Raw genomic sequence first — 10,553 nt, 5'->3', positions numbered from 1 at the left:
TATTCAACTTTTCTCCCTTTCCTATCTTGAATGAAGATGATTCTGGATCATTTTCTAGGCTACCCCATTGGCTTATTTCACTTATCACACCTCCTCCTATTGCTTGAGCATCAATTATCACTTCCCTCGTAGCTGACATCTCTTCATCTTAACTGGCTTCTTTCCCTGTGACCTCTTTAAAAGAGGGAGAGACAAGAGACAGAAAAAAAAAAGAAAGAAAAAATCCCCTTCCCTTAATTCTTGTGTCTTCCATGGTCCTTTCCTTAATTGTCACACATCTTTCTGCATTTTCTCAGACCTCAAAGCCTGGCTTCTGCTCCCCTGAGAATCACCAAAAACCCCTGATTTAGCAAATGTAATGCCTCTTCTCAGGCTTCATCCTTCTCTACCCCACTGCAGGATTTCACGGTTGAAAACAAAAGTCTTAAAAGTCTTAAGATTTCCATCACATTTCTTGATAATGGCTGCCTTAATGATAAGAAATAGAAGGGAAGCAGGACTGGGCGTGAAAAGGGACTTCGATTTCAACTTTATTGTTTAATTTCTATTATTTAAAAAAAATAAAATACAAAACAAGAAAAAATATCTTGATCTGAGCAGTAGTAACATTCAGGGTGGTAAAAAGTCATCACGTTTATATCTGCCAACTTACCATAGGTAGATTACACTTCATTTTATAAAAGACAAAAGAAATAAGGTAAAATGTTAATCATCAAACTTGAGTGATGGACACCTGGTGCTTGTTAAAGGAAACTCTGCTTTCTTTGTTGTTGTATTTTCTAAAAGATATATTTTTCCTGCCCTTGGCTTTCTCAATGTTTTTCTTTCCTACGTCTAATTTTTCTATCACTCCTAGTCAGACTTCATTTGTTTCTTCTTATTTGCTTAGCTTTTATATTAAATAATTCCCAAGAGTCCATCCTTGGCCTGTTTCTCCTCAGTCTACACTCTCTCCCTGAGGAAACATCACCCACCCGTAGTAAGTTCAATTCTCACCTGTGTACTGCCCCATTCATTCTTTCACAAAGAATATTCCCTTCCCAAAACCCAACTCCCCTCTCACCTGACATCTCTCCTAACTACCCAGCCTCAATTTCCAACCACCAACTGCCATGATCTGTCACCACCCCTCTAAATCAGGCTTTTGTCAGCTGAACTTGGCTCCCTTTCAGCTTCTACTGGTGTGGCCCTGCTTTTTGGGAGGGAATGGAGCTTGCAAGAAAGAGAATCAAACAAATCTTGTCTCAGATTTAGGTTTTGCCAGTTGCGATGTATTATTCTCTTAAGCCTCATATTTTAACCCTGAAATATGCTTAACGAAATCTTCTTTATGAGGTTAATGAGATTCAAGAGATATAAAATGCACACTGCAGCATCCTGAGCACATCTAGGGCTCCACAACCCCCCATGAATAACATGAATATTGTTGTTATTAGGTGCCATGGAGTCATTTCTGACTCAAACTGACCCTATGTACCACAGAACGAAACACTGCAAGGTCCTGCACCATCCTCACAACGGATATGAATATATATGTATAATAATAATAATATTTGTGTTGAGGGGTGCGTGTGTGTGTGCGTGCGTGCGTGCGTTCTTGTGTGTGTGTGTGTGGAGAGAGAGAATTCCTGAGTGTTGCCATTTCAGCTCACTAACGCCTAGGATATCAATCTTTATGAGTTCCTTTTCATTTTTGACGACTTCCAGTTTTCCTAGATTGATGCTTCATACATTCCATATTCTAATTACTAACGAATGTTTGCAGCTGCTTCTTCTCATTTTGAGTCGTGCCACATCAGCAAATGTAGGTCCCGAAAGCTTGACTCCATCCATGTCATTAAGGTCGACTCTATTTTGAGGAGGCAGCTCTTCCCCAGTGCTGTTTTGAGTGACTTCCAACCTGAGGAGTTAATCTTTCTGCACCATATCAGACAATGTTCCACTTCTATTCGTAAGATTTTCACTAGCCAATTTTTTTAATTCACTAACCAGATCCTTCTTCCTAGTCTGTCTCGGCTGGAAGCTCTGCTGAATTCTGTCCACCATGGGTGACCCTGCTGGTATATGAAATACCGGTGGCATATCTTCCAGTATCACAGCAAGACACAAGCTATAACAGTACAACAAACTGACAGACACTATTGCATCGTTAGCCTTTCAGTCCCAACTTTGGCAGGGCCCAGCAAGTGATACCAACACTCCTGGCTCTCAAAGCTCCCACTCTGGTCCCACCTCTTCCTCCAGCCCACTCTGCTGCCACGACTGAACAGATCATCTACTTCTTATAGGATTCCTTGGCTGCAGCATAACCACTGCCACCTTGAGAACTGTGGTAGCTCAATCAAGTGGATTAAGCTGATTTGGCACGTGCATAGTGGATTGTACAGTTCATATTCCCAAAAAGCAGAGAATGCTATCCTTCTGGAAGTGCAACTTGACAAGTAACAATAGGCATGACCTTGCTTGAGCCCTTTGACTTTAAGGACAAATATAAGCAGATGTTCTTAGGAAAAGTAGACAAGCACACATAGTTCTATAGGTATTTTGCTGGTAATCTTGTCTCTGGTGGAGTACCTGGAGTCATTTCTTTCCTTCGTCTACTCAAATTTTCCTAGAACCCATTGGGCAGCTGATGCTGGAAAATCTGACAAGTAAACAGATTTAAAGACCTGAGGGACTGTCATATGAAAATCACTAAATCTGGCAATACTTGAGGTCTGGATGAAGGTATTCTTATCAATAGGCTGCCCTGCTCTGGAGTATAAGATGCAGCAAATGGTGTGCTCTCAGAGTAGGGTGGACCGGATGATCTCCCAGATAGTGACAGCCATGGCCAGTGTGGCCTCCTACACCTTTGATACTGAGAGTCAGTGAATGCTCCTGCAATGTGGCCACAGAGGAGCTACAGATTTTATACGGGAACCCTCAGCTGCTGGAGGAATCATTTCAATGATGCAGATTCCAAAGCCTTTTCCACGGTGCATGATCCAAAATTCTCAGAGACTGGGTGGGTCCTTTGTGTTTGTCCTATTTGATGAATTGAAAAAAGCCATGTAGATTTGGCCAAACTAGAAATGGGAACCAAGTGAATAATGTAGCATATCAGCATACTTACCATTATAAGCAACTGACCTTTGAGAAATTTCTGGTGTCATTTTTGTCTGGGCAACATCATGTTCGTAGGAGGCTAGGGTTGGTGGTTTCAGTTCACCAAGAAGTGCTTCAGAAGAAAAGCTTGGCAGCCAACCTCTAAAAGATCACAGCCATCGAAACCCTGTGGGGCTCAGTTCTACTCTGACACACAGGGTGTTCCCATGAGTTGGAACCGACTCTACAGTAACCAGTAGTGGATCCTCTAGGAAAAGGGAACAACGTGATCACATCCAGCCATTTGCCCCGATGCTTCCATGGACTGATTGTTTCAGGTTGGGCAGGAATCCAGAGATGAGGCAGCTCAGCCAAGCAGATTTGGCAAACAATTAATGGAAATACTTTTTTTGTGGGGCTCCAAATTGTGTTTAAGTATTTATTTTGACAAATCATGTCTCCACTTGTACTTAAGTCCTACATAATGTTTTGCATAGCTGAATATTTGCGATTATGTCCTATGTGGAACATTCAGTTGTAAAACAATAAATACACAGAACACACTTGAGAAAAGATCTGTTGAAAGGAAAAGCAAGAGTTATGAAAGAAAAACTGCCTTCCTTACCATTTTGTCTCTGGCTATCCCTGGATGAGAGAGCTCTTTCTTTTCATCTCCCTTTTCCCTTACAAATGAGAAAAATATATGTGAAAGTGTCCAATCAGATGCCTGACACATAGTCAGAAATAAATGTTATTTCCTTTTTCTTTCCCATTTACCCTTCACCTCCCAGCCCATCTAGTGTGCTACAGAACATGTTAACGCCTACAAGTAAGCCACAAAAATAGCAAACTTTGGAACATTGAACCAGAAATTGTAAGAGTAGTACACTATAACCAGATGGCTTAAAATAATTGATGTGCTCTACCTGATGCCTATTTAATAACTGGCTAAGAGACTATTTTTTATACCCTTATGACCATTCTCCCCTTCCTATATAGTAATAAAACTCCCCCAGTTAGCTGGGTACATGATAGCCTGGAATAAAGACTAAAATTTTATAACCTCCCTTGTGGTTGCTGTAGCCATATGGCTGAATTTTGGCCAACAGAATATCAGCACAAGCAGTGTGCACAACTTCCTGGAAGTAACCTCATAGGAAGTGTCTTAGGCTAGGTTCTCTAGAGAAGCAAAACCAGTAAAGCGTATAAATATATAGAGAGATCTACATTAAGGAAATGGCTCATACAGTTGTAGAGGCTGGAACATCCCAAGTCCATGTGTCAGGCTGGAGGCTTCTCCTGATTCACTTAACCCACTAAAACCCACCGCCGTCGAGTCGATTCTGACTCATAGTGACCCTATAGGACAGAGTAGAACTGCCCCATACACATAGCCCCAGAGAATGGCAAACCCAAGATCAATCAGCAGTCAGACAGCAGGGCTCTCGCTCACAGGCTTCAAAGATGGGCAAATCCCAAGATTGGCAGGCAAGACAGCAAGTAAGCTGCTAGCTCAAGTCCCAGGAACCAGAAGTCACAAGAACAGAAGCCAGCTGCAGGATCCAGAGCAGGCCAAAGCCCACGAGCCTTGCCAGAAAGTCCACCTATATTGGATGTAGACCACACCCCCAAGGAAACTCCCTTTGAACTGATAGGCTACTCACAGCAGATCCCATCATGGAGGTGATCACGTTACATCAAATCTCATCATGGAGGTGATTACATCATTACACGACTGCCAAACTACATCATAACTGCCAAACCACTGAGGATCATGGCCCAGCCAAGTTGATACACAATCCTAGCGATCACAGGAAGGAACCACGCCTTTTCCTTCCTTTTTCTCCTTGTTGCTGATTAAATTGTTGACAAGATGGCCAATGTTGGACCAGCTATGTTGAACCATGAGGTTGAAGCCTTGAAAGGGAGACATTATATTCAAAGTTTAATATATCAGCCCTAGATTAGAAAAAGTTGGACAGACCTGGTTTTAAATATCTAGATTGTCATTGATGTGTAAAGACTCAAAAGATACAGAAGAGGGCAGTATAATGATATCTTTTCTAAATTTTAGAGCTGAAAACAAGTAGGAAAACCTGAAAATATTTAGATTGTTCCCACTTTTTATTTTCTTAAAATGATACAAGATCATAAGATGCAGGCACTGAGAAGAGTAGAGGACACCTCCTCACTGCACAGGAAAGAGGAATTATTACAGGGTGGAAAGACTGGGAATCGAGGCTGGCTTCAAATATCAGCCCACTGGGAAAGTCTGTTAATCTCGAAGTTTGTTTCCTTGTGGATGAAATCAACTATGAACGTCCGCCCACAAGGCCATTGTGAAGACTAAATGAGATAACATATATTTACGTGTGTAGCACACTGAAGCACTAAGTATATAATACTCATTCAGGCAACACTGTTTGATGCAACTCTATCTTCAACTACTCAAAGACTTACAAATGACATTCTTATTTACCACTTCCTTATCACGCATTGGAGCCCTAGTGGTGCAGTGGTTAAGAGCTACAGCTGCTAATCAAAAGGTCAGTAGTTCGATTATGAGCCCAAGAGACAGAAAGGGCTACATGGACTAGAGACCACATCATCCTGAGACCAGAAGAACTAAATGATGCCCGGCCACAACCAATGACTGCCTTGACAGGTAACACAACAGAGAACCCCTGAGGGAGCAGGAGAACAGTGGGATGCAGACCCCAAATTCTCATAAAAAGACCAGACTTAATGGTCTGACTGAGACTAGAAGGACCCCGGCAGTCATGGTCCCCAGACCTTCTGTTGCCCCAGAACAGGAACCATTCCTGAAGCCAACTCGTCAGACATGGATTGGACTGGACAATGGGTTGGAGAGAAATGCTGATAAGGAGTGAGCTACTTGCATCAGGTGAATGCTTGAGAGTATGTTGGCATCTCCTGTCTGGAGGGGAGATGAGAGGGTAGAAGGGGTTAGAAGCTGGCAAAATGGTCATGAAAAGAGAGACTGGAGGGAGGGAGCAGGCTGTCTCATTGGTGGGGAGAGTAATTGGGAGTACGTAGTAAGGTGTATGTGGCTTTTTGTGTGAGAGACTGACTTGATTTGTAAACTTTCTCTTAAAGCACAATAAAAATTATTTTTTAAAAAAAGGTCAGCAATTCAAATTCACCAGTCTCTCTTTGAAAACTGTAGGGGGCAGTTCTTCCGTGTCCTATAGGATCGCTATGAGTCTGAATCAACTCGACAACAATGGCTTTAATGACACATCAACCCTCTTTGGCCTGATTTCTGTGCTCTTTCTCCTTTAAACTATACTGGCAATGACCACACAGTTGACAAATGTTCTAAGAAACCCTGTGTTGTTAGATGCCACTGAGTTGGTTCCTACTCATAGCAACAGAACAAAACACTGCCCAGTCCTGCACCATCCTCAAAATCCTTGCTAAGTCTGAACCCATTGTTGCAGCCACTGTGTCAATCCATCTCATTGAGGGTCTTCCTTTTTCGCTGACCCTGTACTTGACCAAGCATGATATCCTTCTCCAGGGACTGATCCCTCCTGATAACTTGTCCAAAGTACATAGGATGAAGTCTCGCCATCCTACCTTCTAAGGAGCATTCTAGCTGATCCTAGGGATCCTTATAAAGGAGCTCTGGTAGTGCAGGAGTTAAGTGCTTGGCTGCTAAATGAAAGGTCAGCAGTTTGAAGCCACCAGCTACTCATGGGAGAAATGTGGCAACTGACTTCTGTAAAGGTTTACAGCCTTAGAAACCCTATTGGGCAGTTCTACTCTGTCCTATAGAGTTGCTATGAGTTGTAATTGACTCAATGGCAATGAGTTTGGAGTTTTTTTTGTTTTTTTTTTTTTTTGAGGACCCTGGAGAGCTAAAGCAATGTCCTGGCACTTATCATGCAATTAATGTTTTTTTCTCCTTTCTTACGGGAAACAAATGAGAACAGCAAATTGTGACTAATACTCACAAGGAACTGTGTTTAATGACATTGCAACAGATGAAGTATGCAATGCATGCAAAATTCTTGTGAGAAATCTCTCCACATCCAAAATTGTGTTTCTTTAATGTTTACTATTGGTCCCAAAGGAAAGAAACTTTCCCATTGATCCATCTCAAATCAATTAATGACCTTTAGGCTGAACCAAATTATTTCTGTTACCCCATAAAAGATTATGGGGGCAGTGGTGGTTCAATTCGATGTGGGGGATGTGGGGGGGGTTCAATGGTAGAATTCTTGCCTTCCGTGCAGAAGATCTGGGTTCAATTCCCAGCCAACACACTTCATGTACAGCCACTACCCATCTGTTAGTGGAGACTTGTGTGTTGTTTGTTCTGATTACCTCCTATTAAGCCCATTGGTAAATTCACCACCCTAAATGGTTGGAGATGGCCACACACGACACCCAACATTGGAATGATGAACAGAAGTTTATTAGCCGTATATACATGCGGTCTTGGAGAGAATACCGTATTCTTTGCAGGGCCACACAAGGGTTGTACTCTGGAATAGATGAAACAAGAAGGGGTGTGGGAGGCAGGCTTTATAGTAACAAGAGGGTGAGGTGCCCCTGGTTTCCACAGGAGAATGTGATTTGCTTGTTTGAATAATTTCACAGGCTGGCAGGTAAGTGAAACCCATTGAGCACCCTGTGGAGTACAGTACATCTGTTGATAGGGGAATTATCCAGGTGGGGAGCCTTTCTCAATGGGTGGAAGGCGCATCTGGCAAGAAGAGTGGAATGCACAGTTAGGGCTTTGGGGCCCTGTGAGGCTCAAAGATGTCAAGGCAGTCCATGAAATTTTAGTCTTACGATACACAAGTGCATTGGGCATATGACCAAGTTTGGGCCAATGGGTTGTAAACGCAGGCAATATGTGTAATTTCCAAGTCATCTCTAACTTAAAGTCAGGCTGGTTTCTGTGAACTTTGGCTTTTCTTACCTTTCTGTAGACTGGATCAAGGAAATGAGGGCGACAATATTTTGGCACATTCTTTTTTTTTTAAATGAAAGTTTATAGATCAAGTCAGTCTCTCATACAAAAAGCCACATACACCCCACCGTGCACTCCCAGCTGCTCTCCCCTTAATGAGACAGCACATTCCTCCTCTCCGCCCTGTATTCCCCGTGTCCATTCAACCAGCTCCTGTCTCCCTCTTCCTTCTCATCTTGCCACCAGCCGGGAGTCGCCCACATAGTCTCATGTGTCTACTTGAGCCATGAAATTCACTCCTCACCAGTATCATTGTTGGGCGCATTCTTTGAGACATATGTTCCCCACAAAATAGGGCACCATATTTTGGCATGTTCTTTGGAACACATGTTCCCCACAGAATATGTATTAAAATCTATATTTCATAACATAAATTCAGAAAGACTCCTTGATTCATCATGCCTTCTATTACTGAAAACACATAGGTTTTTAAACAAAAATTTTTTTTAAGTAATAAGGTCTTGAAAGGGTTAAGTAACGTCACCATATTTTACCGATAACAGTATTTGTGAAATTATTTTGAAAATGTTAGTATATTTTCACCGACTGTCTTAAAAAAAGGAATGGAAATTGTCTAAATTAAAGGGCTGATGTTAGTGATAAGAAACACAGGCCGCATAAACTAAACACCTTTGAGAATAAAAATTGAAATCATTAAGTGTGTTGTAAGTGATGAATCAATTTACCTCATTTGGATTCTTGTTTAGATTTCAAACTGCATTTCCTAGTGTGGAAAAAAGGATATAATTAAGGAACAGGTACAAAAAAGTTTATTATCAAAAAGTGTATACGGAGCTAATTATATCAAGTGGTCACTTGAGACTGTGTTGGCATCTCCTGTCTGGAGGGGGGATGGGAGGATAGAGAGAGTTGGAAGCTGGCAAAATTGTCACGAAAGGAGAGACTGGAAGGGCTGACTCATTAGGGGGAGAGCAAGTGGGAGTACGGAGTAAGGTGTATATAAACTTATATGTGACAGCCTGACTTGATTTGTAAACGTTCACTTGAAGCTCAATAAAAGTTAATTAAAAAAAAAAAAAAAGTGTATACAAAAAGATAAAGTTGAAATCAAATATTTTATACTTTTCCTTATTCTCTACACTCTCTGGGGGTAAAATTTTCTTTACAAGATGTAAATCTAATGTTTGCCTTTGTTACATTCATCCCTAGTCCACACTCAATATATATACAGAATAAATATATATTCTCAGAAAAAAATACATGAAAATGTTATTGGTGAGTTATAGGATTACATTACTAGCTACTCTGAGTTATGATGAAGCCCTGGTGGCGTAGTGGCTAAGAGCTTGGCTGCTAATCAAAAGGTCAGCAGTTTGAATCCACCAGTGACTCCTTGGAAACCCGATGGGGACGTTCTACTTTGTCCTATAGAGTCAGGGTGAGTCAGAATGGATTTGGTATTTTTAGGTTCGAGGTATGGTATAACAATTTATTTTTATGGTCTTTTCTATTTTGTATATTTCTGCATTTTCAACACTGTCTAATGAAGGAACACAGAGATTTACAGTATTCCACAATAACAGGAAGATTTCTCGTTCTGTTACCATGTCTTCTCAGTTCCAACGCCTTGCGTATAAGAGATGCTCAATAAATAAATTCAAAAGCAGAAAAAAAAAAAAAGAGAGAGGAGAAAAGGAGAGAAGAATGAAATGGAAAAGGAGGAGTTTGTGTTGGGTAGCCTCTATTTGCTCCTCTGTATCCACTCCCCACCCTGCTCAAAGCCTAGGAGGCTGACCTGCACGAGCTGGTGTGTGGGCCCCTAGGCCTCTGGTCTCTGGTTGGTTTGACCAACGGGATGCACTGGCAGGAGCTCAGAGGTGGGGAGGTGATATTTACTCCCCATTCTACTTCCCTGTGGGTCACTGCAGGCTGCTGTACCCCTCAACCAACCAGACCCAAGACCCTTTCCACATGATCTTCTGATTGGAGGAATCATTCATTCCCCTTTCCCTTAGATCTTGGGAATGGTGCCTTCCTTTTACTAGATCCAGGGTACTGTGCTCTTCTTTGTGGGTTTTTTTTTTTTTTTAACACCTTGCCCAAAACAAAACCCATTGCCATTGAGTCTACTCTGACTCATAGAAGACACTAAAGGAGAGAGTAGAACTATCCCATAGGGTTTCAAAGGAGCACCTGGTGGATTTGAACTGCCAGCCTTTTGGTTAGCAGCCGTGGCTCTTAACCACTACTCCACCAGAGTTTCCACACCTTTCCCGGTCCCTTATAAACAGTGTCTTTATTAAATTCTCTTCAAATTACCTAATTTGAATGGTCCATATATTTATTGCCCAGACTGATACTGAATTTGTTGGTGATAAGAACCCAGTGGTTTCTATCCTCCAGAAACTAATCTTGAAGGACTCAGAGAAACTTTAAAAAAAAGAAAAAAAACCGCGACCATTGTTCATTTCAAGAATGAGCAATTGAACAAGTTTAAGCAAAA

This window comes from Elephas maximus, chromosome 2 (assembly GCF_024166365.1).
Source record: "Elephas maximus indicus isolate mEleMax1 chromosome 2, mEleMax1 primary haplotype, whole genome shotgun sequence".
NCBI lineage: Eukaryota > Metazoa > Chordata > Mammalia > Proboscidea > Elephantidae > Elephas > Elephas maximus.
This window is presented reverse-complemented; position numbering follows the sequence as displayed.